This window comes from Lissotriton vulgaris, chromosome 12 (genome assembly GCF_964263255.1).
Source record: "Lissotriton vulgaris chromosome 12, aLisVul1.2, whole genome shotgun sequence".
NCBI lineage: Eukaryota > Metazoa > Chordata > Amphibia > Caudata > Salamandridae > Lissotriton > Lissotriton vulgaris.
In genome coordinates this window covers 721,666,273-721,693,492 of record NC_141700.1, presented here as the reverse complement: position 1 = coordinate 721,693,492, position 27,220 = coordinate 721,666,273, and the positions used below count along the sequence as shown (strand labels likewise).

At 44.4% G+C, this 27,220-nt stretch overlaps 3 non-coding genes across 3 annotated transcripts; all 3 read left to right on the top strand.

Annotated features, from left to right (window-relative positions):
- The first annotated feature begins 240 nt into the window (after positions 1-240).
- Positions 241-312, top strand: TRNAH-GUG (transfer RNA histidin (anticodon GUG)). The gene has a single exon. It is a non-coding gene; the product is annotated as a tRNA-His (tRNA).
- Positions 313-21,311: 20,999 nt separating this feature from the next.
- On the top strand, positions 21,312-21,385 carry TRNAI-AAU (transfer RNA isoleucine (anticodon AAU)). The gene has a single exon. It is a non-coding gene; the product is annotated as a tRNA-Ile (tRNA).
- A 645-nt stretch (positions 21,386-22,030) lies between these two features.
- Positions 22,031-22,104, top strand: TRNAT-AGU (transfer RNA threonine (anticodon AGU)). The gene has a single exon. It is a non-coding gene; the product is annotated as a tRNA-Thr (tRNA).
- Positions 22,105-27,220: the final 5,116 nt, after the last annotated feature.

The following is a 27,220-nucleotide window of genomic DNA, read 5'->3' as shown; positions in this document are numbered from 1 at the left end:
CGCATCCGACACACGGAACAGGTGCAGTCATGGTGTGTCAGTTCTCCTCAGAAATTGATGGCAGAGTTGTGTCATGTAGGTTTGTGTGCGTTACAAGTACGAAAGTGGGAATAGACCAGTAGAAAAGGAAGCGAAATATCAGTGCTTCAACATACAACAGCCACATGTACCAGACACCACTTAACAGAATCAAGGGTATTAACGCTTTGAGGGGCATGAACGTCAGAGCCCAAGTAGCTCGCCGTGATCGTATAGTGGTTAGTACTCTGCGTTGTGGCCGCAGCAACCCCGGTTCGAATCCGGGTCACGGCATTGCGGGTGGCAATGTCACGGCAGTTGGGCGATATGTTTTTAATATTTACTTTACTTTGTAATGATTCCTATATGATATAGAGACATTATAGCAAACACATCTTCCCTAAAATCTTATTAACTACAACCATTTCCCCAACTGTATATATGGCTTTCTCGGTTCGAATCCGGGTCACGGCATTGCGGGTGGCAATGTCACGGCAGTTGGGCGACATTTTTATTTATTTATACAATTTAAAATATGGTAATATCTTTCTATTTTAATCGTTTTTATCACCTAGTCTCGCACTCTCCAACCAGACAAATGATGACGTTTAAAAACAGAAGTCATTCATCATAATTTACATTTTATATACTGTTATATAATACCATCGTTTTTTCTTGTCCAAAACAGTGAACAAACGTTTTCAAGTTTTTATGGGATGCAGGAAAAATCGTTGCTTTAAAATACCTTTTCTGCAAAGTTATTGTATTATTGGCTTGGGATGAGCTCAGCTGAAGCTGAACGTATAATAAAGATGACTGGAATTTTATGCAATTGTGCAGGCAGCAGCCATTTCAGCATAATTATATATTTGCCACATAATTCCTCATTCGGCTGCTTAATCTGCAGATTTTGACCCCCCAATTTTGTTTCTAGCTCAACAGGTTCAAAAGTTATTAAAATGCAAAGATTCGTGTTGCCGTGCAGTGGAAGACCCATTGTAAAGACTGATTTCTGTTCTGTATTGCTATATTTGTGAGGTAAACTGGTACTAATGAGGTGCGACCAACGCCCAGACAGTGTCAACAAGCATAAAAATGACAAAATGATGAAGTAGTATTATCATAAAATATATTTTGAGGTGATGGAAGGAGGCTGGGCAGGGGCGGCTCCTCCGTGAGAGAGGAGGAGCGTCGCCCGCCAATTAAAATGACCCCAAAAGCCCCTACTAGATGCAAAATAAATTGGTAATGAAGTTCATTTATTACCATTTTATGTTTCATGCCCTCGTCCAGAACCGAGGGTCAGGACGGGGCGGGGCTTGCACAGTGACGGCAGCAGGGAGGAGGGTGGACTGCTTGAGCACTTTTCAAAGTGCGCATGCCACTTTGGCTGGTCGTCTTGTGACGGCCAGCCAGACGTACTCACTTTGAAAGCTCTAACCCAGTTTTCTTAAGACAGCTGAGTTAGAGCAAGTGCAGGGCTCCAGTGTCCTCGGGAACAGTGAGAGAGACCGCTCCCCCCAATCCTAGCACCTTTCTCACGCTGGTGAGAGAGTACGAGGGATGTTTAATGCAGTTGGCTGGGACCTCCTGAAAATCAGACTGCAGCAAGAGTAGGACGCGTTGCTAGGAGGATGCTGTGTCGTCCGTGTAAGGTAAGTGGTTTTAATTTTTTATTATTTGCACAATAGTGCACTACCGACCACCCACTTGCCCACCCTACCACTCCCCGTAGATGCCAGCCACTACTGATGCTGGCCAGATCTATTGCTGACGTATGCACTAGGTTTAATGCATTGAGGTTAAGTAATCTTGGTGAGTCAGGGAACTTGTTAAATGTAAACCTGTTTATTATACCTGCAGTCATCATAGTAAGGGCCATTTTTAGATATTAATGTACCCCAGTCTGCTGCATGTGATCTCTGCCTCTTCTCACTGATGGATAATTTTCTAGTGTGTGTGAACTCCTGTCTGTCCAAAGCACAAGACAAGCATTGGCAAAGCCAATTGGTTTCACCTATATAAAATATGTTTGGTTTGTCAATGTTTTTTACATGTTGCACAACATGGCTTAAAATAAAAAATGAAAGCAATATGACGCAGCCAGCACTGACCCGGGTGGAAGGTGGGGGTGAAGAAAAGTTCATGAAAAGCAAAAAAAACAAGAAATAGGTATAGGAGCCTGCAGTGGAAGGACACTGGCACCGCAAGCAGTACTTGTTCCTGGTTCGATGGCAAGACAAAGCCTCGAAGCCCTGGAGGAAGATGGAGGTGAGGAGTAGGAGCTGACCAATAGGAAGCAAGGAAATGAGAGTGACATCGGCGCCAGCTGATGGTAAGCAAATAAAAGTAATGGGCAGGCTCTAAGCTCTTTCAAGAATTTTTTTTTTAGACAGAAGAGATTTCACAAGCACACCGCAAGAGTTGTGCATACAAAACCTAAGAACACATCACCTGTTTAGAGCCACCTTTGTCAGTCCTAAGCATTGAAGGGGCCATCCACTGAGGAGAAACACAACAATTCTCTAGTCCCTTTCCTGCATCTCTACCAGCCATCAGCAATCGGTATTCTAGAATGGTGCTACATTTGAGGACTTCGGGTAGGGGCTTGAGATTATCATGCAGGGATGGCACTAGACATGGGCAGTGTGGGCAGCTGCCCAGGGCCTTCCACTCAGCCTACCAGCATGGGGCCACAAACAATTTTGAACACCTCATCGCTCCTGTTCTAACCATGCAGATCAAACTGTAACAAAGGTGTCTCATTACAATTGGGCCCAAGGAAGGGGGCCGTCTCCCTGGGCCTCTCGGGGGATGGTGTGGAAAGGCCATGGGGAGGGGGACACTTCCTCTCGTTCAATTTCCAATGAAACACACTTTGCAGGTTTGTCCTGCAATTCAGCCTCCTGTCTGGCTGCCCATTCGAAGGCACTACGGGAGGCCCATTGTCCAGCACTTTAGCTCCCCCACAGTTTTAACTCTCAGCCGGGAGCAATTCTCACACCTTCAGCTCAATATAAGCTGCAAAAGATGTGCTTGTAGGTGGCTGAGAGGAGGAGCTGAGGCCCAGGAGGTGTCGGCACAAAGCAGCGGCCGGAGCCCAGAAGGTGTCACCTATATAAATTAGAGGGGCCTCGGACATTCTCTTTCACCCGGGGCCCCAAAAATCCTAGAACTGGCCCTGTTATCATGACATCATTCACCACATGTCTCCTCTAAACCATTGCTGTGTTATGCAGCATAGGATCTTTCTTTCTGCCTGGATTGTGCACATCTTTGGTGCTTTTAATGTTTCAGTATGTGCAACAAGTGAGCATCATCTGACTGTGCCCTCTGATGTGCACATGTAGCATGAAGAATTGCTGGTTCACCTGTAAAACATTATATAATACTGTGAGTTTCCTGGCTGCCCTCTTCATATGAAGCATGGCGCTGCATTATACAAGGGCTCTGCTGTTTTTAGCTTCATGCATGGCCTAAGGGCTGAGTACCAAAACCATATAACTATCTCTAAATGTTTGTAACACTCATTGATTGTAACCAAATGTACTGAACCTCAGTCAACGATAGAAGCGAAGCATTGGTGGTTCCGCGGTAGAATTCTCACCTGCCACGCGGATTCCCAGCCAATGCATATGCCTATTTTTAATGTATTTATATTTAATTTATTTGATAATTCAAAAGTATTATGAATTGCCCTACAATTTTAATATTAATGTGCACTATATATTTAAACTTTCTGTTTATTTTGTAGTGTAGTTCCTAGTTTCCCACTAGGCCCTGCGCATTGGAATAACATAAACAGTAGTATCGACGTGGAACTGCGGATATTCCAGGCCTCCACTGACTATGCTAAACTTAATTGGGTTGTGTTACCAACTAGCTCAGAGGTCACTGGAAACTTTCTTCTCTGCATAGGAAGTGATCAGCTTCCTTGGCACAGACAAGAAGGGATTCAGTTTTCCAACAACCGTGCAACATGACAACTTTGCTCCTCAGATCAAGAGCCGATCTCTAGGGTCGTGTGAAACAATAGACACAGATTTCACTCAGTCAGTCTAGTGCAGTTTACTTTCACAGTATGTAGAGAATAGAGAGACGGGCGTTTATCAATAAAGGGTTAACATTTATTGAACAGTCTTTCTTCTCGTACAAGAGAAATGTATTGCCACAATTGCAATAACTGTTATTATAAAAAGTACGTACAGTAAGATAAGTATTGCGAAATAGAACTGTAAAAGCATTGATATGGTTTCTTAGCCATACAATGGTTTAAAAGTAATAAAACATATATACAGTCATATATACATTAGGCTAACATACTCAACTGGTGCTTCTAACTAAGCCTACCCCAGTGTGCCTGACCTAAGCCTAACACGTGAAAGGGGAGTAAGTAAGTAGCTTAAGTTAAGTTGGTTTTGCCAAGGTTTGTTTCAAGAATTCTCGTCTAAGGGTTTAGTCAACACCATACCTCTGAATAGAATGGTGGAGGATTGGTATCTCCTTCAGGGGTCTCTCTCGATATCCCAGTCACCCGCGAGGGTAAACTGGAAGCGCCGGGACTGGATTTCTCTGCACGAGAAATGCAGCGGCTTCTCTCAGCGCGTCGAGGAAGGAGGGGTGACAGCGTCCGCGGGCAGCTGGAATCTGCTGGATGTCTTCGCAGAGGACGGCTGCTCGGCTCCTCAAGCGTACTGCACCATAGTTCGCGCTGTAGCGGCGATAATGGTAATCAGCAGCTTCACCACCACAGGATAGCAGGCTGCAGCGACAGAGTGCTAGTTTTTACCAACACAGGGTCATGCAGGCAGCTGGCATCAGCAACAGGTTCGCTCACAGCTAACAGCTCACAGCTTCGCATTGCTTAAGGCAACGTTGGTAATATTTATACCTGACAGGTGCCGGATTTGACGCAAGTTTGCTGGACATAAGACGTCAATTAAAGATGTCACTAGGAAGTGACAGTTATCAGTTGCTCATTAGAGTTCCATTACTAATCAAAACATAGCAAGCGGGGATTTCCAGGTTTGCTAAGTTTTTATCTTGTTGAAGAACTCGGAGTGTTATCTAGGAATATCAGATAGTGACTGCTGCTCTGTCATTGCACTAATTGGTCGCAAAGGAAGTAGCAGAGAGTCATGCTGGAATGTGGCTCTGTTCGTGTGAGGCCAGAGATGACTTTCTGAATATCGCAATTGAACGGTTATGCCAATATAGGGAATAAATGGATTTATAGCAGAATAGGGGCATAAGGTCACAGTATCGATCAGGAACCTAGATAAGCACGCAACACCCACTCCACGTATACATGTCCATCAAAATTACTAAAACTAAAGCAATTAGATGCATGTGTAACATTGCCCACCCCAAAATACATAAATGCATTCGAAATAGGCGTACTTGTAATACATGGAATTTAGGTACTGTACGTTTTTTAAAGCATAGTAATCATTCAAAAGGTATTGCATATGAAATCAATGAACGATTATGCAAAAAGAATTACACATGAAGTATCTCTGACAGAAGAAATGCGAGATAAATCATCACATAAAAATGCATTGTAATAACATGTGTGCTAGAGGCTGGTGTAATGTTGTTATGTCTCTAGATGTGTTTAGAAATAGAAGTGTGAAGCTTCTGTTCTCTAAGAATAGTTTTTACGTTAAGCAAAGAATTGTTCGTGCCAAAAGGAGAGGGTCAATATTTTTAAAAAAATGTCCAATTCAAAGAAAATAGATTTCCAAAGCACTTGGCAGTTTTTTGTTGATCAAAACTGAAGGCCGAATTCAGAGCTCATGGGAACGCTGTGTGTCGGAAAGCTTTTCAAAAGTTATTGTTTCTCTATGGGTGAGAACATCGTATCAGACAGGCTCGCAAAGAATTGGTCTACAAAATCAGGTGATAGTTCAACCAAATTAGATAGCGCTGTAACTTGGCAGGTGTGAGAATGATTGCTGTCATCGAAGGCAGGACCAGCAATGCTCACAGAACGTTGTACCTGGGTGATGTTGCTTTTGTCACTTGCTCCACTGTTACCACTTGGCTGTAGTACAGGAGTCTCCACGAATGCCGTCATCAGGATTGGTAGCCGCTGGGGACAACACAATGCGTGAGCCGTTATTGGACTTAGCAAAGTATCGACGTCCATTGGTACTGCTGATGGAAGTGAAAGACAGATGTCCAACACGCATTCCTCGCCGCAAAGCATACACCGTAGCACAGGTAAAATGCAATTTTGCCATATTGGTCTGAATGAAAGGAACCAGGTCATGTTTAGATCTCTCAGCCTGGCCAATCCGAGGACGTCAGTTATCCTGTCCCTGTAGCGCATTGCTAGGATTGTCTCTTCCATTCCCATGGGAGCTATGTCTGAGCCGAGGCTTGCCATAACGTAGCAGGATGGTCAAAAATAGAATCCCTGCGATGAGTCCCAAAAATAGCGGAATGCCGCCAAAGATGGAGTGCACAAAATTAGGAAAGATTCCCAAAATTGCCTGGAAGGGTGTTAGCAGTCCCGTAAAGACTGTCTTAAATATGCCTGGGATGCTTGTTGCACTAGACATGTTAAGGAGTTGGCTAAACATTTCTACGAAATGCGCGGGGCAATTTGTTGATAAAAGGTCATGGACCTCAGTAGCCGTCCTTGCGACTAGAAGATCATTCGTCTCTTTAGATGACGTTATAGGCACTGTTGTCTGTAAAAGCACAGATTTCATTTTGCTTAATGTATCAATTCGTATAGAATAGAGATTCAGACGAGGCCAGAGGGGAGTCACTATGTCTGGAGGCCCGCTCGGAAACAATGCTTGCATACAACATTTGACCATGGACGTTACTTGTACTAGATAACTTTTTCCGGGCGCGAGGCCACAGCACCTGTGATCCGTTCTAAGAATGTAACTCCCGTTTGCGAGTTGCATAAAGAAGGGCTCTATCTGAGTTGCAGGTGTGACTAGCTGGTGGCATGAAAGGTTTTTAGAATTGCCATCACATGCTCCGTGTAAATTAATACCCTGACACAAAAGTATACCGCTTAGTGAGTGTTTACAATTCTGACCACTAAGAAATACATTTTTGTCGCTGTCACTATAGCAAGAATGAGTGTATGGTAATTTCCATTCGGATTTTACATATCCCTTACCCAATTGTTCATATTGGCCAGCAGGTATGTACTCAAGGCATTTATGAAATCGGAAAGTTGTAATCGGAATTGTGATAATTCCGTGTATTATCCATTCAATGACAGGACTCTCTGACATTGTCAATGGTAATCTCTCGAGTTTCTCGATGCTCAAGATTGTATAGTCTGCTCCTTTCTGTGCCAAACTGATCTGTTTATCAGTAAGGTTAAAAATGGAAAATAATGACGTTGTGTTGATTAAACGCCAAGGCACATAGCCTGAACGAAGATTTTGCAGCGTCCAGCCTAGTTCTATAATAGAGCGTAATTGAGACTGGCCATGTTGTAACATTAGCAAATCTCTGTCTATCACATCAAAGGCAGAGGATACAATATTGTCCAAAGAATATATTCTGGAAGACAGAGTCATTAACCCATTGTCTACTACAGAAAGTGATTTCTCCAAATTAATACGATCAATTTCTCGTATTTTTTCAGCAGTTTCAATTTGCTTTACTTTCCAAGCCTCGTTGTAAGCAGCATAGATACTGGTCGCTATGAAACGCTTTTGACGCTGTTTGCGTGGTCCAAGAATGAAATCGCGCAAATCAGCACCATCTTTTAATAAAGACAAGTGTTGCTTAATTTCAGCCAGTGTGGATGTAGTTAGCCATTCTAGGCAGAGTTTCCCTACACTGTATGTTGTTATTATTCCTGGATGTTGTCTCTGGGAATATCTAGGGTCTAATCTGGTCATTTTTAACCCCTGTGTTTTATTCAGGAACCTATCTTGACAGCTATTTGTGTCTGTAGGCCAGATTAACCACTTTTTCCAATCAGGATGTGTTCTGTTGAAATGTAAAATTTGTGACACGTCTAACTCAATATCAGCTGTTGTATTTTCAGGTATTGGCTTTGGTATAGACGGTGTTTAAGGTCTTTGTTCTTAGCTAGGCCAAGACAAGATGTTTGGTGTACAGTGTCATTTAAAAATAACATTTGTTCTGGTATCATGCAGGTTCTAAACAGTGCTTCAATGCCTTGCACCTGCCAATCTTTTGTACCCCAAATTGTTTTCGTTTCAATATTATTTTTCCAATAATCAAAACCAAATGTCATCATTTGGTCATAAAATGCTTCTGAATATATCAATTTAGAATTTGTCAGCATTGTTTTCATTCCTGTTTTATCTAATAGTTTATAATAAAACGTTTCTGCATCACTGGTGTTAAACCCTGAGAAGTATTTGAATTTCTCAAAAAATGCTTTAGAACTGCTTTTAGGTGGCGTAGCACAATGTTCCCATTGATTATACATAAAAACATTTCTAGGCTGTGCAGATTTATGCAAGTAATGATCCCCATAGTGGGTGTAACAGAATAACTGCTCATAACTAGATGAACCTTGTAAATAATCATGATCTGTGAATCTAGCTGACATTACTAAATCAGACATCATGTCATTAATACTGTTAAAGTCCCAATCATCAGAGAATGTACTAGGAGTCACAAAGTCACTTAAGGAAACCTTTAGTTGATGAGGATACTTCAGGATTTCGACCGGACCATAGATCTCATAGTCTGTTTTCTCCCATACTACCCCACCAGGTATTGGAATTGCTGTGACATTTACTGTTGGCAGTTCTCTTTTCTTCACGTGGGATGATCTGTGTGGTTTCAGGACTAGGTTGATGTTCTGACTTGCTGTGTCCATTGTAATATATTTTCCTTCAATGAATTTTCCCAAACACAGTACCATGATGAGCCAAAGCAGGAGGAAAAATACACCTAGACCGAACCAGAACTCTAGCCAAGGGGAAACAAGGTAGATTTCCTTCAGTTGATGAAAGAGTTCCGTTGCTTTTTCTTTAAAAGACTTTTTTGTTTCTGGCATCACTTCGGGGTCGTTTAAATCTTCAGAGAAGTTGTCGAAGTTGATGAAATAACCAGAGGCAGTTCTGTCAATTGATGGGATTGTTTTTTCAATCTGTCTCTCGGTAGCACTTTCTGATGCCACATTAGTGTAGACTGGTGTTGTTTCTTGACGAACTGTTTCAATCTGTGTTCCAAGAGGCACGAGTTCCATGGCATTATTGCATAGTCCTTTATTGTGCACTGCAGGCTGATCGAATGTGATGAGTCTTTCAGTTTGAACCTCTTGGATTGTTGCAAGTTTGGGTATTCTGTTGTTTCTTGGGAGTCCACTGGGCCTACTGTTGATTATAGGCCACATGCTTGTGGTTTTACCAGATCGATAGACACGACTCTGTTCTCCTTTTTACCAGCAAGGGGCGGTAGCACAACTGATCTTGTTCCGGTGACTGCTAAGACAGGTACTGCTTTTCTGTAAGAAGGCCCAAATTCCTTCTTAACCGCGATCTTTTCTCTGACTAGATCCCCAATCTTTGGAATCCAGACAGGCCTTGCTGGGGCTGTTGCGGGTGGTGCCTCGTCAGTGGTACTTGGCTGTTGCTTTAACTTTATGTTGCTTAATGATTTTCTTGTTTCATTCAGTTCCTGTAAAACAGCCAAACGGTCTTTTACTTCAAACTGCTTTGTTTCTTCTTGTACCACTGACATCTGACTATCGAGGTCCTGAACGTTCATTCTAATTCCGAACAATAGTTCGTATGGGCTGAAACCTTTTAGAGAATTTCTTGGCATGTTGTTAAGACTAGTCTGGACACTTATTAAATGTTTGACCCACCCAGCGCCTGAACCTAATACCTTCGCAGTTATAGATTGCTTTATGTCCCGGTTTTTTCTTTCTACCACACTATTCCCTTCGGGATGCGCCGGACAAGAATACCGCAACCCAATTCCCATGCTGGCCATGGCCTCCTTATAGGCTCGAGAGCTGAAAGCAGGACCCTGGTCAGAATGGAACGTGGTAATTGCGTATGTGCCGATAAAGACTCGCAAATCTTTTATAACCGTTCTAGCGTCAGCCGAGCGCTGGAGGACTCATTTTTAAAGTGCTTTTCGTCTTAACTAATTAATAGGACGCAGGTTGGGGTGCAGGCAGCGTTACGCTCTTTCTGACCGGTAGCCGGTAGCAAGGTTCGCTACTGCGATCCCTATTGCAGTTTTCACAGTTGTTTGCATATATTTGGTGTTCTACACTCATTCCTGGCCACCAGTATACTGATTGCAATTCAGTCAGTGATTCCTTGATCTTTCTGTGCCTTAGACCCAAACCCATGTGTGCGTCTGCTATTAAAAATATTCTCCTGTTCGTGTTTGGAATTACTCTATCCCCCACTCCAGGGATTCGAGCAAAAGGAACGGAGTTTGCATCGATTATGTATGCATAATTGAGTGGATAGTTTACGGGTAGTGCTGCACAGTCGCCTTTTACGGTCGTTTTTACTGCCAGCATGGTTTCCCCGTCTATGTACTTATCTGTACGCTTTTTTGTGGCTACGGAAGCCGGGTTAGTTGCTTCCGCGGTGGCTGTATTAGCCAATGAATTCCCTGCAACGTGAACGCCATCACGCTGAAGACTCTGTGCGTGAATCACGTGAGTCTTTTGTAGTTCTTTGTGTAAAAGAGCTACCTCGTTCCAGAGCTTTTTATGCTTTATTGTGGCACCTGTGTCATCTTTGTAGTTGTTTTCGATCCAACTCTGCAGTTTGTTATTGTAAGAATTGACGCAAAAATGAGAATCGCACACTATAAGTGTGGGGAATTCGCGTTCTGCATTTTCGAGCGCCATCTTTAAACATCTGATTTCAGTTCTTTGAGCCGAACAGTACTTTACTGATTCAGTTTTTGTTATTTTCGGTTTGATTTTACCGCACAGCCAACGACATTTAATGATCGCACATGCTGCATCGTAGGATTTTCTCTCTACGTTGAAATGCTGTACAGAGCTATCTGTATAGATTATACAGGCATATAATGGGAGAGGCAGAATTTCGATTGGCAGAGGATATTCTTCTTCATACTCTAAATTATTCAGTTCTTCGTATTGCGGGGCGAAATAGTATTTCACGTCTTCCACTCCTAGAGAATCTATGCACTGTATCCATTTTGGATCCAGTGACACTGTAGGCAGGTTTACTGGGCTGAATAGCGCTTCGAAGGCGGATTCCGCTGTGAGGATGTTAATCCTTTTGCCGTGTGCTAGTTCTCGTTCATTTGCTAATGCGATCTGCACTGCGTTCACAGTTCTTTCTGTGTGACTGAATGTTTTTTCTGCTTGTGTATACAAGTGAGATTTAATTGAAATTGGTACCTTTTCTCCCTCATTAGAGGTTAGGTATGTGAATCCGCATCTTCCTGGGATGACTCGGATTACAAGATCGATCGTGTTGTCACGTGTGTCTAATTTTGTTTTTGCTAACATGTCTGTTTGCAGTGATCTCAAAATTTCTGTGTGTTTTTGAGTCCAATTGATTTGTTTAAAATCAGGTTTAATTAGTTTGTAGAGAGGTTTAACCCTCTCTGCGTAATTTAGGATGTAAGTTCTTCCGAAATTCAGAAAACCTAGTATTGATTGTAAATTCTTCAGCGTTTTTGGAGCTTGGAGTACAGCGCACTTCTCTAAGAAGTTTTCCGCTAGGCTTTTCCCTTCACTTGATAATTCGTACCCTAAAAACAGTACTGTCAGATGGGCAATTCGGGACTTTTTAAAGTTGAATTTGTAACCCTCTGCTGCGAACCCAAGTATAATGGTGTTCACTCTTTTCAAGTGAGTATCCAAGTCATCATCTGTGAGATAAATGTCATCTACGTAAGATAATGCTTCATCATCATAGATTTGTAGTAACTCTGTTACCCTAGCTGAGAATAGTCCTGGGCTGTTCTTGAACCCCTGTGGGAGTCGACAGAATTTTTTCTGTGACCCAAATGCGGAGAAAGCGGTCAAGTATCTGCTTTCTGGTGCAATGTTTTGACAAAAGAAACCATTAGAAATGTCTAATGTCGTTTTATATTTTTTCCTAACTATGTTATTCATTAGGGCTGCACTATGCGAGTTTTGTACTGCAAAAGTTTTGCAACATGTATTAAGATGTCTGTAGTCCAAAACTAGACGATATGAATTGTCTGGCTTGGAGACAGGAAACAAAGGATTGTTCATTGGAGAGGTGCATGTTTCAATCACCCCCTGGTACTCAAGTTGATCTAAGATCTCCCTGACCTGTTTTTTAGCTTCTTGCTTTATGGGATACTGCCGTTGGGCAGTTGGTTCACTTTTTAGTTGGATTTTGTGAGGCGGTGAATCCTCATCCCATCCTACATGATTTTTATACAATGCAGGTGCCTGGGCTACTGCCCATTTCCGTGCATATGTATATTTTTTATGAATCGGTATGTGATTCGAGAAGGCAGGCATAATTACTTCTTCGCCACGAGGGCACTCCCTGACAAACTCCGGGGGCCAATCTTTTTCAGCTAACAGAATATCATAGCCTTTTGAGAGTTTATCCCAAAATAGACCCTTAATTTTCCTAGTCTTATCACCCTCTATACGCAATGTTATTTCGTATATTTTATGGGGCTCGCTAAGTCTGGCGTCGGCAGTTTCAACCTGAATGTATTCATTCGTGTCCACTGTCTCCAGATGACTCATCAAGATCTTGCGCGCTATACTGATTTCTGCTGCACTGTCCAACATTGTCAATGCCCACTCCCTGTTTTTCAACTGTGTCCTCAGTATTCTCGGCATGGTTGATTACTCTAATACTGGCTACCTTCTTTTTCTGAAATTGAGATTTCTTATTTTGAGCAGGTTCCTTGTCTTTGGACTTGGTGTGCTCTCCTGGGTCTGACCGTCCTCTTCTTTCCGAATTCTGTGGAAAAGATCGAGAGGGACGTGTATCAATACTTTGATATCTATCAGGTTTTTTTATATTATCCCTATTTCTAAGGTTATATCTTTTCTCAGAGGGCTCCCGTTGGGGAGACTGGCGTTCTCGAGTCGGAGTTCTTTCCCTCCGTCGAGGAGACCTTCCTCTGGACTGGAAAACTTTTTCCTTGGGAGTGGATTGTTTATTTCCATCCCAGCTCTTTTTAGGAGTGTTTGAATTATTTTTAATAAATAATTTTTCTGGATTTTCGAGCAGTTGGGGCTTAACTGGTTTTCCACCCAAGCTGTCTCTACCTAATTCTTCATAGCATTTTTCTATGATTTTTGCAAGCTCAACAGGATCTTTTATATCTGTTTCCTTCAACTTCTGGCGAATCGCCACAGATGCTGCTTCTCCTCTAATGTTGGCTAATAATATAGCCGTGACCTGCTTGAAGTCTTTCAGTAATTTCATACCTAGATTTAAAGCGGGCTCTGGACCGAATTCATTTTGAATCTGTTTTAGCACTTCTGGTATTACCGCCATAGACGGAACACCGTGTGTTTTTGTATAAATGGAAGCAAAGACTGTACCCCAAGTGTCGCAGTCCTCCACGTGTGGTGCGATTCCCATAGGAAGGCAAATGGTCAAGATTCTGTGTTTCTCAATAGGGGTAGTATCAGGAAATACTGCCTCTATTTGAGTTATTTTCTGGGCTAACCAGAAAGGAATTTTTCCCGTTTTACGGGTGTTTTACCAAGACATGACTGTATGTTCTGTGGTGTAATTTTATTTGTGTTCCCCTGATGAGGGGTCAGCTGTGGTGTATTAACAGCTGGCTGGACTGTTGCAGTCCGTATTACATATTGGACTAATTGCCTATGTATTTTTATTAATGTGTTTAGCTGTGCTAACAGCTCTTCTCTAGACATTCTTGCAATGTCAGGATGTGGTGTGTAGCTGGCTAGAACCGGCCACGTGGCTCCTGGTCTCCCTAGAGGACCGAGCCTAGTTATGTGATTATTGTGTTTTAGGGCGCCATTAAACCAGAGCAGGTGCTCTTGAAATTTAAGTGGGATTTCAATCTCCTCGAAAGGAGCGTACTCTCCCGGAGGTTCCTCTATTTTGTAATAGTGAAACTCTTGTGTTATAGCGTTTACCGCTGGAAAGTTTATCCATGAATAGAATACCTCTGTCTGCCGATACTCGTGAGCCTCTATCACGAAAATTACTGTACCACCTTGAGGTGTCAGTCCGTGTTCTATAAGTTTTAAAGTTATAGATCTTCTTAACTGGACCGGGATGATAATAGCATCCGGGTCTGCCTGTAGGAGACTCGTGTCTTCCTCTATTAGTATGGAAGCCAGTCTAACTGCTTCCTCATTGTCTGACATTCTTAAAAATGCAGTTTTTTGCAGAGTAGGTCTCCAAGGAGACAAAGATTAGATGCACAATATTTTGGAACACTGTATCCTTCAACGTTGAATAAACCGGAGCTTTACATAGGAATCTCTTCCTACTAAGGTCGGGCGGATTTTAACCTTTCACCCACTCCAGACGTCTATTGGAGTGTTTACGGGAGAAAGGGGTGTGAAATATGCACGACTGAGTTACTCTACAAGTCTTGCGTTAGTTTATCGCCTTACCAAAACGTTGGGCGCCATGTAGTGTAGTTCCTAGTTTCCCACTAGGCCCTGCGCATTGCAATAACATAAACAGTAGTATCGACGTGGAACTGCGGATATTCCAGGCCTCCACTGACTATGCTAAACTTAATTGGGTTGTGTTACCAACTAGCTCAGAGGTCACTGGAAACTTTCTTCTCTGCATAGGAAGTGATCAGCTTCCTTGGCACAGACAAGAAGGGATTCAGTTTTCCAACAACCGTGCAACATGACAACTTTGCTCCTCAGATCAAGAGTCGATCTCTAGGGTCGTGTGAAACAATAGACACAGATTTCACTCAGTCAGTCTAGTGCAGTTTACTTTCACAGTATGTAGAGAATAGAGAGACGGGCGTTTATCAATAAAGGGTTAACATTTATTGAACAGTCTTTCTTCTCGTACAAGAGAAATGTATTGCCACAATTGCAATAACTGTTATTATAAAAAGTACGTACAGTAAGATAAGTATTGCGAAATAGAACTGTAAAAGCATTGATATGGTTTCTTAGCCATACAATGGTTTAAAAGTAATAAAACATATATACAGTCATATATACATTAGGCTAACATACTCAACTGGTGCTTCTAACTAAGCCTACCCCAGTGTACCTGACCTAAGCCTAACACGTGAAAGGGGAGTAAGTAAGTAGCTTAAGTTAAGTTGGTTTTGCCAAGGTTTGTTTCAAGAATTCTCGTCTAAGGGTTTAGTCAACACCATACCTCTGAATAGAATGATGGAGGATTGGTATCTCCTTCAGGGGTCTCTCTCGATATCCCAGTCACCCGCGAGGGTAAACTGGAAGCGCCGGGACTGGATTTCTCTGCACGAGAAATGCAGCGGCTTCTCTCAGCGCGTCGAGGAAGGAGGGGTGACAGCGTCCGCGGGCAGCTGGAATCTGCTGGATGTCTTCGCAGAGGACGGCTGCTCGGCTCCTCAAGCGTACTGCACCATAGTTCGCGCTGTAGCGGCGATAATGGTAATCAGCAGCTTCACCACCACAGGATAGCAGGCTGCAGCGACAGAGTGCTAGTTTTTACCAACACAGGGTCATGCAGGCAGCTGACATCAGCAACAGGTTCGCTCACAGCTAACAGCTCACAGCTTCGCATTGCTTAAGGCAACGTTGGTAATATTTATACCTGACAGGTGCCGGGTTTGACGCAAGTTTGCTGGACATAAGACGTCAATTAAAGATGTCACTAGGAAGTGACAGTTATCAGTTGCTCATTAGAGTTCCATTACTAATCAAAACATAGCAAGCGGGGATTTCCAGGTTTGCTAAGTTTTTATCTTGTTGAAGAACTCGGAGTGTTATCTAGGAATATCAGATAGTGACTGCTGCTCTGTCATTGCACTAATTGGTCGCAAAGGAAGTAGCAGAGAGTCATGCTGGAATGTGGCTCTGTTCGTGTGAGGCCAGAGATGACTTTCTGAATATCGCACTTGAACGGTTATGCCAATATAGGGAATAAATGGATTTATAGCCGAATAGGGGCATAAGGTCACAGTATCGATCAGGAACCTAGATAAGCACGCAACAATTTCAAAGATAAGATTTACTAGTTGCATTAAACATTTCCTTCAAAGGAGTTTTCGTAGCCCATTCCGAAATGCCATTCTTCATGCCACGTGTCGGAGTTTTTAATGTGAGTTTTTGAAGCACTCTGCAGTAAAGTTGCTGAATTTTACCAACCTACGCCACTTTTGTAAAACAACTGTACCCGTTTTTGCAACAAAAGTAACAAACTCATGAAGCTTTATGTAAATATTAACCCTGGGCTGCCAAGTACGCTACGCTCGCAAAGTTTACGTAGTTTGTGCTACTTCGCGCTATGCGAATTGCACATAGCATAGTGCAAAATCGCGTAGCATGGTTGGCATGTTTTGCTCGCTCGTGGTCCTCAACGTCAAGTTCGCGAGCGACCAAAATGACATCCCGGCGAGACTTTTTCCTCGTTCGCGATCAGCAACATCAAGTTGGCATCGCGAGCATGGAAAATAAACCTCCCGTTTGAGATTCTCAACGCGGGGAGGTCAGGTTTCTCATTGTGAGTGGTCGCGTATGCTCGCGACTGCTCACGATGAGAAACTACCAGTCTGCGTTGAGAAAGCGGCCACTCGAGTTAAAATCTACTAGAGCGGCCGAAAACGACAGCTCGCACTGTGCGAGATGCCGTTTTCAATGATTGCACAGTGCGGACAAGCATCCGACACTGTGCAATCATCGCGAACAGCAGACTACGCAGTTCGCGTAGCGCTACGCGTGTCTTATGTAGTGCGAAGTGCACTTCGCGTAGCTACGTGTTGCGCACCTATGCAAACTACACCCAGGGTTAGTAAATATGTGATGAGTCGATTACAGTGGTTAGACACATTTCAGAGGACCCCAGGCAATGAGCTGCAGAGAGATTGCTTCTTTGTACTGGAGCATCCCGGCCCACACCGCCCCACCCCATCCCACTCATGCTCACACTGAATGAAACCCATCTATTTAGCTGTCTGTCTGTGTATTCTACTGTCTGCCTATCTGTTTTCTATCTGTCCTTCTACCCCGCCCTGTTTTTCGTTCTCCCTCTAGCTCTCCTCCCGTCTTTTTCTCCTTGACAATATCTCTAGCTCTCATTCATCCTGTCTCTCCCTGCCTCTCGTCATCTCTTTCCTGCTCCTTCTCTCTCTCTCCGTCGTTCTCTTTCAGTCTCTGTGTCCATATTTCTCTTTCTCTAAATCTAGCTTCTTCTTTCTCTCTTTTTTTTTGTTTCTGTCTTTTTTCCTCCCTCTCTCGTTGTTTTCCATCCTTTGCCTCTGTTTCTCCATTCGCTGCCCTCATGAGGTGACACATATGTCCTTCCCACTCTGAGGCTGAATAAACATCAAGATTTGTTCGCCTTGGTGATTGACGATTTACAAAACCCTATAGGAGTCAGCACAGAAATCTGTGGAAATCATGGTTCTCCAGGAGCACCTCTATCTGCCACGCCTACTCAGGCAGAGAATACATGGGAGCACACATGGTGGGAATGTTTAGAAGCCCAATTTTAAGTCTAGTTTGACAGTTTTCACTGTTTGGTAGATCTCATGTAAACACAAAAAGAAACAAAAAAACAAGCATTGGCATAGCCAATAGTTTTTTTCTTTAGGGCCTTGTGTTTTGCCATGCAGCATGTTATCCTAGGTGCTACAACATATACTGTTACTACTTACCTTTTTGTCTTAGCATCTGTCAAGTCACCCCTGACCCATATCTGTACTCCGAGCATCTTTAAGGGACGGGTGGAGATTCCTCGCCCCCGTTCCTGGCTGCACATGGAGGATATAAGACTAAGTGACATAGAAATAGGTCAATCTTTGGTGGGAGATGGAGGGAGGGGGCATGCAGCTCCTTTCGGCGCTTGTCAACCAGTGGTATAAAGCTGCAGCAAACACAGTACAAATACAGAGTGCACACAGGCAGTCACACAGAAAAACTTGGCCCCACACAAACCCCGCAGAGACTGGGCAAAAGCAGATGAACTGACCAAGGCGCAGAGTAATAAAACTGAGTGCAAACCAAAAAAGCAGTGGAAACACACAGCAGGTGCAGGGCAAAGAACAAACAGTGTAAGGAGGGTGGTCAAGAGGGGTGCTGTTCTTGCAAGCCAACGTTAATGGTTGATTTTTTGCTTCATGTATGTCTTATAGGATTTGCAGTCCCAACGTTGAAGAGCCAAAACACCACAATTAAGGCACTCGACGGTGATCGGGTTTCTCCCATAGTTGATTTGGCTACTAGAGTTTTGAAAAGTTTCTTTTTAAGACGTCCATTGGATCAATGCCCTATTCCTTCTTGAAATCAAACTCTAGTCTTTTGGGCTTTACAGGAACCTCCCTTTAAACCACTTTAAACGATAAACCTCAAATTCCTTTAAGAAATGTTATTGTTTTGGCTGCCATCTGTTCAGGTCAGAGTTAGTGAACTGAGGGCTCATTTTAGGGGGTGTTTCTGGACAGAACAATCCCCTGCACCCTTTATACATTCTTTCTTTTTCCGCCCAAGTTTCATCAGTATTTAATGACTCTCAAGATCTTGTCCCTACTTCCTTTTATCCCAAGATCTTGTCCTTACTTCCTTTTATCCCAAGATCTTGTCCTTATTGCCTTTTATCCCAAACCATCTTCTCCATTAGAGAAGCAGTTGCATTCTTTGGAAGTGAGAGGAGCCTTATCTATTTGTAAATGTAAATGTATGTAAATGTAAATGTAAATGTAAATAAATATTTATAGAGAGATCTGCTGTTGTTCAGGAAACAAAGATGTTAGCAGCTTTTTGGATTTCAGGATAGGAAAACACCCTTAAAACTTCACCATAAGCAAATAAATGCACATTTCAATTAATGCAGCCTATTAATTAAACGACTTTGGGGCAATCCGGTCTAGTCTAGTAATAATTTGGGTGTCATCAGCATATGAACAAGTCTATAGTCCTATGGATCCGATCAGGTGTGATCGAGGGGGAGCATAAAGGTTAAAATGGGCAGGAGACAGTGAAGACCCTTGGGAAACTTGCAGCACAGGAGGGCCTCTCTTGAGCACAGTTAGATAGAAAGAATGGATGGCAAAGTTAGAACTATGGTGCACGAAATTTGGGTAATTTGCTTTTTCGTAACTATGAGAAATTTCTGGAAAATTATGAAAATGACAAGTAATTATGTAAAATGCAAATCTGCAATTTAGTTCTAGATGTGGTAGAAGCCTATCCATTCAAGGTTTTCTTGGTTACGTTTTTTGACTTATAGTAATATTTGTATGTTTGAGGTCGACATGACGGCAGCCATCAGATTGTAAACAAAAAACCTGCATGGTATGAGGTGGGGACACACATAGAAGGGGGGAGCCTCAGAGCTCTGTTTCTGTCTTCAGTATAAAGCATACAGACCAGTGCTTTACCCTCTGGTACTGAGTACCTGTACTTCTTTCATTTGAGAGGGAGAGTACCTGCACTTTTCAGTTGTGGTGCAAGCAGGGCTTTAAATGGGCCGGGTCCTACCGGTTCTGAGCACCGGCAGTTCTTAAAAGCAGGTGCTGAGACGGGCCCCTATCGGGCTCTCAATTTTTACCTTCCGTGTGGAGGGAAAAAACTGAACTCTGCATCCATCACTGCTCGTGATGTAACTTCAAAGAGACTCATTTTTCAGTTTTACATAGCCCAAACTTGGAGCAAACATGAGCATCAGTTACATTACACAAGGACATATTCATGTTTTGAATCACATGATGTTGAGCCGACGGGGAACATCACTTACAACGCATTTTTTACAACGCACTACCATTACATCGCAACCATTACAACGCATACCATTACAACGCATTGCGCTGGGGGGCGCTCTAGGATAGGGAATATATTTAATTTACTATCCAACACCTTCCCTGCTATCCACAGGGACTGGAGTTGGAATAGTAAATTAAATAATTCACTATCCAGCGCCTAAAAGCATTATGCGTTGTAATGGACTGCGTGGTAAAAACCGCGTTGTAAAGGCATGCGATGTAAAAGCATGCGTTGTAGTGACACCAATCCTGAGCCGACATTAGGCTAGAAGCTGTTTTCTCAGCTCGAAGGTCGGATGCTCTAGCCTTTTGCCAGAACATCACCCACAAGATTGGAAGCATTTTCAATATGAAATACAACAACCTCAAACTTGATGTTTATTTATCTTATACAGTTTACAACCATTGACAAAGGCAATAGTCCTGGCTTGTTGTAAGTCTAATGTTAATTGTTGTGTTATATATCTGGAATGAATGCACAGACAGCAAAATGCCAGTGGGGTAGCCCACTATGGGAAGCACAGATTTGTAGCTTACACATCGTCAATGCCCCTATGACAGACACCCCTGTTTTTTCACCCCACTTAAAGCCCTGGGTGCATTACACTTAATGGAAGAGTACCAGCACTTCTCACGATCAAATAGGTACTGTGAATAGAAAGCACCAGCATTGAAACAGACTAATACCGAGCTGGAGTAGATCTTGGAAACACAGCCTGGGAGACCTGCACCCGATCTTTACAGGTTCACCCTCCTTGAACCACATCCCTGGGCCACAACCTGAGCCAGAAGCCCAGACCAATAACCACACGCGTCCCCCAATGCCTAGAGACAAGTAAAGCAGCGCAGAAATCATTGAATGCACTGTCCTCACCCACTACCCAGAGAAGGTACTCGTCATCAGAGGTCCAGAAATGTTCATGCAGCACCGGCAGATGATGTCATATGTACCTGCACCGTACCATGTACTCACTCAGTGACGTGCCACACCTATAAAAGTACCATGTAACTTCACGTCAGGATGGACACATCGCTCATGTTCAAAGCTTTTCCTTTACATGTGATGCTTCAGGTGTGTGATTTCAATTGGAACAAATGAAGTGAGTGACCAGGACTTCAACTCCCAAGATGCATTAGGATAACAAATTAAATTCCAGGAGTGGATCACTGCAGCCCTCTTGACTTGGAGTCACATTGTAACCTCACGCATGTCACAGCAGGGAGGTAAGAGTGGGCTGTGAATTCATTGAAAGGCTGAGCTTGAAAGGTGGAAATTCCACAATGGTTTTTCTTTGTTTTGACAAAATGGGGATAACAATACAAAATGTGATATATTGGTTAAAAAACACACTGAAGCCTACAAGATTTATATCTAAGTTTGAGTAACTACATGTCAGCGGTGTACAGTGAGTGGCCGGTTAGCTCAGTTGGTTAGAGCGTGGTGCTAATAACGCCAAGGTCGCGGGTTCGATCCCCGTACTGGCCATTGCTTTTTAACATTTATACTTGTAAAATAATAATAATCATTAGTATTACAATAATATATCAGAAGGCGTTTTAAATAGCACATTTTACGGGTGTTCGTTTAATGTAGTAAATAGTTGGTCTCTGCTGTTTGTACCGGGAGCACGGTGCGCAGGTAGCACCATGTAGGGGTCTCCGTGGGTTAACAGAGCCCCTCCCTCCCAGGCTCTTCCATGTTTCAGGGGTCTCTCAAAGGTCACTTTTTGAGCCGGGGACGGTGTCTAAAGTTCACATTTCTCTCGGGGAGGGGCGGCTCCTCGCACAGAGGTGAAGGAAAGAGCACGAGGGTTAGTTTGGAATCATTCAACTATCTGGTCTATTTGGTGCCCTTTATAATCGTTGCGCTCTCGTTTGGTTTAACGTAGGTAAAGCGCTTCGTCCACCAGTCTGTGGTCTTCCTACTTGGAACATCAATGTCAATATCTGCCTCTAATGATACACGTTTCCCGTTACCCCATTTGACACTTTTACTATATCAGGTTTTCTAATTCTTGTTCAGAGTCGGGGAAAAATGTCAATGTTTCATACCAAGAAATATGAATTGCGTATGCGTGACACCGCAATAAAAGATAAGCCATAGGCATAATGCATTCATGTAGCCAATGTGGGCGCTGTGGCTTAGTTGGTTAAAGCGCCTGTCTAGTAAACAGGAGATCCTGAGTTCGAATCTCAGCAGTGCCTTGGTTTTTAAGCAACTGTCTCCAAACCCACGTTGCTACTTTTATTATAGTTATTCACAGATACATGATACTATTGTTTAGAAGTTATATATCTATTATGATGGTTAAATTCTGTAACTAACACTCTTACCGAACAGGCAGAAGAGGTTCAAGCTTCACTGCTTCAAGAACAGGCACAGCCCAGCCAGCAGCGTTGCAAGCTTCTCTTCCATGATAAAACGGCGAGGAGGCCAAAATAAATGTTGGGGTGCAGAGGGAGCGGTATTAAAACCATGTGGAAACGCAAGCTCTTTTACAACCAGGCACTGTGCACAGGACAAGTAAAGCCTCATGTTTCTTATTTTCCTGGCAGCCTCATGTGCTGAGTAGACTTCTTGAATTCCCATCTGGAATATGCTACCTAGTTGTAGAATCTTATTAAGTCGTTTTTTTATTAGAAGCGGTGGGGAGAGAAGGCAACATGACGTTCTTTTATTATACATAAAACCCCCATTGCAGAAATTCTGGGCTTCACACGATCGAGTTTAGAAGAGCCAGGTACACAAGGTAACCCAGCACCCACGTAGCTATGGTTTTCGTATAGTCAAGTCAAGTCAAGTCAGGATATTTATATAGCGCGCTACATACCCATAGGGTCTCAAGGCGCTTGAGGAATGGTGGGGAATTACTTGTCGAATAACCAAGTTTTAAGTTGCTTTCTGAATGCTAGGTGGTTCTGAGTAAGGCGAAGGTGAGTGGGAAGTGAGTTCCAGGTTTTAGCTGCCAGGTAGGAGAAGGATCTACCTCCCATGGTGGTTTTGTTGATGCGGGGTATAGTGGCAAGGTCTTGGTAGGAGGATCGTAGCTGACGGGGGGGGGGGGTGTAGAAGGACAGTCATGTGTTGAGGCATTCGGGTCCAAGTTCGTAAAGTGCTTTGTGTGCGTGGGTAAGGAGGCGGAGAGTGATCCTCTTATTTACGGGGAGCCAGTGGAGGTTTTTCAGGTGACCGGAGATGTGTTCTTTACGCGGGATGTCTAGTATGAGCCTGGCTGATGCGTTCTGGATGCGTTGGAGTTTTTTCTGGAGTTTTGCGGTAGTACCGGCGTATAAGGTGTTTCCGTAGTCCAGGCGGCTCGTGACCAGTGCGTGGGTGACCGTTTTTCTAGTTTCGGTGGGGATCCAGCGAAATGTTTTTTTGAGCATGCGAAGAATGTTGAAGCAGGATGAAGAGACGGCGTTGACTTGTCTGGTCATCGAGAGAGAGGAGTCCAGGATGACGCCCAGGTTCCGTGCGTGGTCCGTCGGGATAGGTGCTTTTTCAAGGGCCTCTGGCCACCAAGAGTCATCCCAGGCGGATGGGGAGGTGCCTAATATGAGGACTTCTGTTTAGTCTGAGTTCAGTTTCAGATGACTGTGCTTCATCCATTCGGCTACTTCTTTCATTCGTTCGTGTAAGTTGGTTTTGGCGGTGTTAGGGTCTTTGGTGAGTGAGAGGATCAGTTGAGTGTCGTCAGCGTAGGAGATGATGTTGAGATTGTGTTGGCGAGCGATGGTCGCAAGGGGGCTCATGTATACATTGAAGAGGGTGGGGCTGAGTGACGATCCTTGTGGCACGTCGCAGATGACTTCTGAGGCCTCTGACTTGAATGGTGGGAGGCGGACTCTCTGGGTTCTTCCGGTGAGGAACGAGGTGATCCATTCCAGTGCTTTTCCTTGGATTCCGACGTTTTTGAGGCGCTGTAGAAGGGTGCTATGATAGACTGTGTCGAAGGCAGCGGAGAGGTCGAGGAGGATGAGGGGGACTGTGTCTCCATTGTCCAGTAGAGTTCGAATGTCGTCTGTTGCTGCGATAAGTGCGGTCTCAGTGCTGTGTTTGGCTCGGAAGCCGGACTGTGAGGGGTCGATGGATTTGTTGGTTTCGAGGAAGGTGGCGAGCTGGTTGTTGACAGCTTTCTCTATGACTTTGGCCGGGAATGGAAGAAGCGAGATGGGGCGGTAGTTTTTGAGTTCGGTGGGGTCCGCTGTGGGTTTTTTCAGAAGGGCGCTGAGTTCGGCGTGTTTCCAGCTTTCTGGGAAGGTGCCGGATTTGAGGGAGCAGTTGATGACGTCTCGGAGGTGTGGTGCTATGATGGAGTCTGCTTTGTTGAAGATGTGATGAGGGCATGGGTCAGTTGGGGATCCTGAGTGGATGGAGTTCATCAGGCGGATGGTGTCCTCAGAGGAGATTGGGATCCAGTCGTTAAGGATGTTCAAGGGGGGTGGAGGTCCTGCAGAAGGTTGGGTGGGTTGGTCTCCGGGTCGGTTGTCGAAGCTGTTGTGGATGTCTGCGATTTTGTTGTGGAAGAAGAGGAAGCTAGGGAGTCGCAGAGGGCTTGGGAGGGGGTGATGTCATTAGAGTTGGCTGATGGGTTGGTAAGTTCTTTGATGATGTTGAATAATTCCTTGCTGTTGTGGGCGTTGTTATCTAGTCGGTCCTTGAATGCGGCTTTCTTGGCAGATCGGATTAGTTGGTGGTGTATGCGGGTGGCGTTTTTGAAGGCGTCCTTGGTGCTGGTGTTTGGGTCTTTTTTCCAGGCCTTCTCGAGGGAGCGGCAGAGTTTCTTCGATTTCTTAAGATCATCGTTGAACCAGGAGGCGTTTTTGCTGCCTAGTTTGCTTTGACGTTTTTTCAACGGTGCTAGGATGTCGGCGCTGTTGGATAGCCATTGGGTGAGGTTAATGGCTGCTTGGTCGGGGTTTGAGGAGTGGGCGGGGGGGGTTTAGAAGAAGCGATGAGGAGATCTGGTCGATGGTGATTTTGTTCCAGTTTCTTCGTAGGGTGGGTTGAGGATGGTTGTGGATTGTGGCCTTATTGTAGGTAAAGTGAATGCAGCTGTGGTCCGTCCAATGAAGAGCTGTGGTGTGACTGAATGAGACATGTTTGCTGGAGGTGAAGATGGGGTCGAGTGTGTGACCTGCAATGTGGGTGGGGGTAGTGACAAGTTGTTTGAGTCCGAGGTTGGTAAGATTGTCCAGAAGGGTAGTGGCGCTGCTGTCGTTGCTTTTTTCCAGGTGAAAATTGAGGTCTCCCAATAGAATGTAGTCCTCGGAGGGGAGGGCGTGTGGGGTGATAAAGTCAGTGATGTCGTCACTGAATTGTGCCCGGGGTCCTGGAGGCCAGTAGAGGAGGGTGCCTCTGAGTGTGGTCTTGGGGTCGGTGTGGATCTGGAAGTGAAGGTGTTCGGCGCTAGCGAGGTTGACGTCTGAGCTGGTTGAGATGCGGATGGAGTTCTTATGGACGATAGCGATGCCTCCTCCTGTTTGCTTGATGCAGTCTTTACGGATGATCTTGTATCCTTCCGGGAAGGCAATGGTGATGTCTGGGGCTGAAGAGGCATTCATCCATGTTTCTGTTAGGAAGGCGACGTCCGGTGAGATGGTGTCTAGAAGATTCCAGAGGTCGATGGCGTGTCTGTGGACCGAGCGGGTGTTGAGCAGGATGCATTTTAGGTGGTTGGTGTCAGGTCTCTGATTGGTGATGGTGGATGAGGAGTTGGTTTTGGTGCTGTCGAACTTGCAGGAGTTGCAAGAGAAGGGTCCATGGGTGTGTCCAGGGGCGGCTTGGACGCAGTTGGAGGAACGGTCAGGGTTAAGGGCTAGTAGGGAGGTGACATCGTAAGTGATGCGAGTGGGCTGGGCATTACGGGAACCAGAGGGTCTGGCGCTGGGCGCGGTCCAGGCGCGGACGGGCGTAGACGGGCTTACCTTTGTCGCACCTTCGGCGCAACAAGGGCGCGATCGCTGCGCGTAAACGCTGCACGCAAAAGCTTCTGTCATAAGTGGATAGTGGAAGGGGAGGGGCGAGGCAGGCTCAGCTAATACTTTGTGACCGCAGCAACCTTGGTTCAAATCTGAGGCAGTGTGAAACATTTTGGTAAATACAGATTTGATATATATATATATATATATACAGTATTTTTTTCAATAGAGCCCATAACACACTTCTGCATTATCCAACTGATGAAACTGCCAGCTTTTATCAAGAAAACTCATTCCATCCTAATGACGTACTGCAGTCGGAATACACACACACACACACACACACACACACACCCACACACACCCCTACACACACACACACACACACACACACACACACACACATACACACATACACACACACACATATATATCTATATATATTTAGTAATTAATATCTTGCTTTTACTATACTGTTTCATACTGTAGATCTGCCCTGTACAAATGCCGTGTGTATATGCGCAGAAACCTTTCTATGGAATGCAGAACACATTGCTCATTTTAAGATGTATTTTTTGTAAGAATGTTTTTTTTTCCGTGAGGTTGCTTGATTATGCGCTCAGGCTAAGCAGTAATTCATGACATGTCCAACTTGAAAGGTAAACATTCATCTCTCAAATATGCTTCCGGTTCTTAATAGCCTGGACGGAGGCGGTCGTCCGTTTAAGTGCATCCCAGCGCCCCGAGGAAGTGCTTGTAATGTCATCTTAAACAGCCCAGCAGTCCTGCTGGGAAGTGTCGGTCCTGCTGAGAAGCGTCAGTCCTGCTGGGAAGTGTCGGTCCTGCTGAGAAGCGTCAGTCCTGCTGAGAAGCGTCAGTCCTGCTGAGAAGCGTTGGTCCTGCTGAGAAGTGTCAGTCCTGCTGAGAAGTGTCGGTCCTGCTGAGAAGCGTCAGCCCTGCTGAGAAGCGTCGGTCCTGCTGAGAAGCGTCGGTCCTGCTGAGAAGTGTCAGTCCTGCTGAGAAGTGTCGGTCCTGCTGAGAAGCGTCAGTCCTTCTGTGCTGGTGTTATGAGGAATTCATGGTTTACTAGCGCCCTGACCACCGGCCTCGCCTTCCCCTCCCACAGTGGTCAGTTTATTGTTCCAGATTTCATCACTGACGCCCCTCTGGTGAGCTCTAGTCCTCAGCCAGTCCTCTGGACTCTCTTCTTCCAAGTCCTTCCTTGTATTCTGCTTTTCCATTTGGATATATTTATTGGTTTCGGCGAGTGTATCTGTTCAGTGCAGAAATCATTGTCTTTTCATCGCCTGCGGATGTCAGTTCTGTCACTTCTCTTCATTTCCGGCATGGGTTGGTCTGGCAGCATCTTTGTTTCTGCCAGGTTCAGGTACAGCCCTGG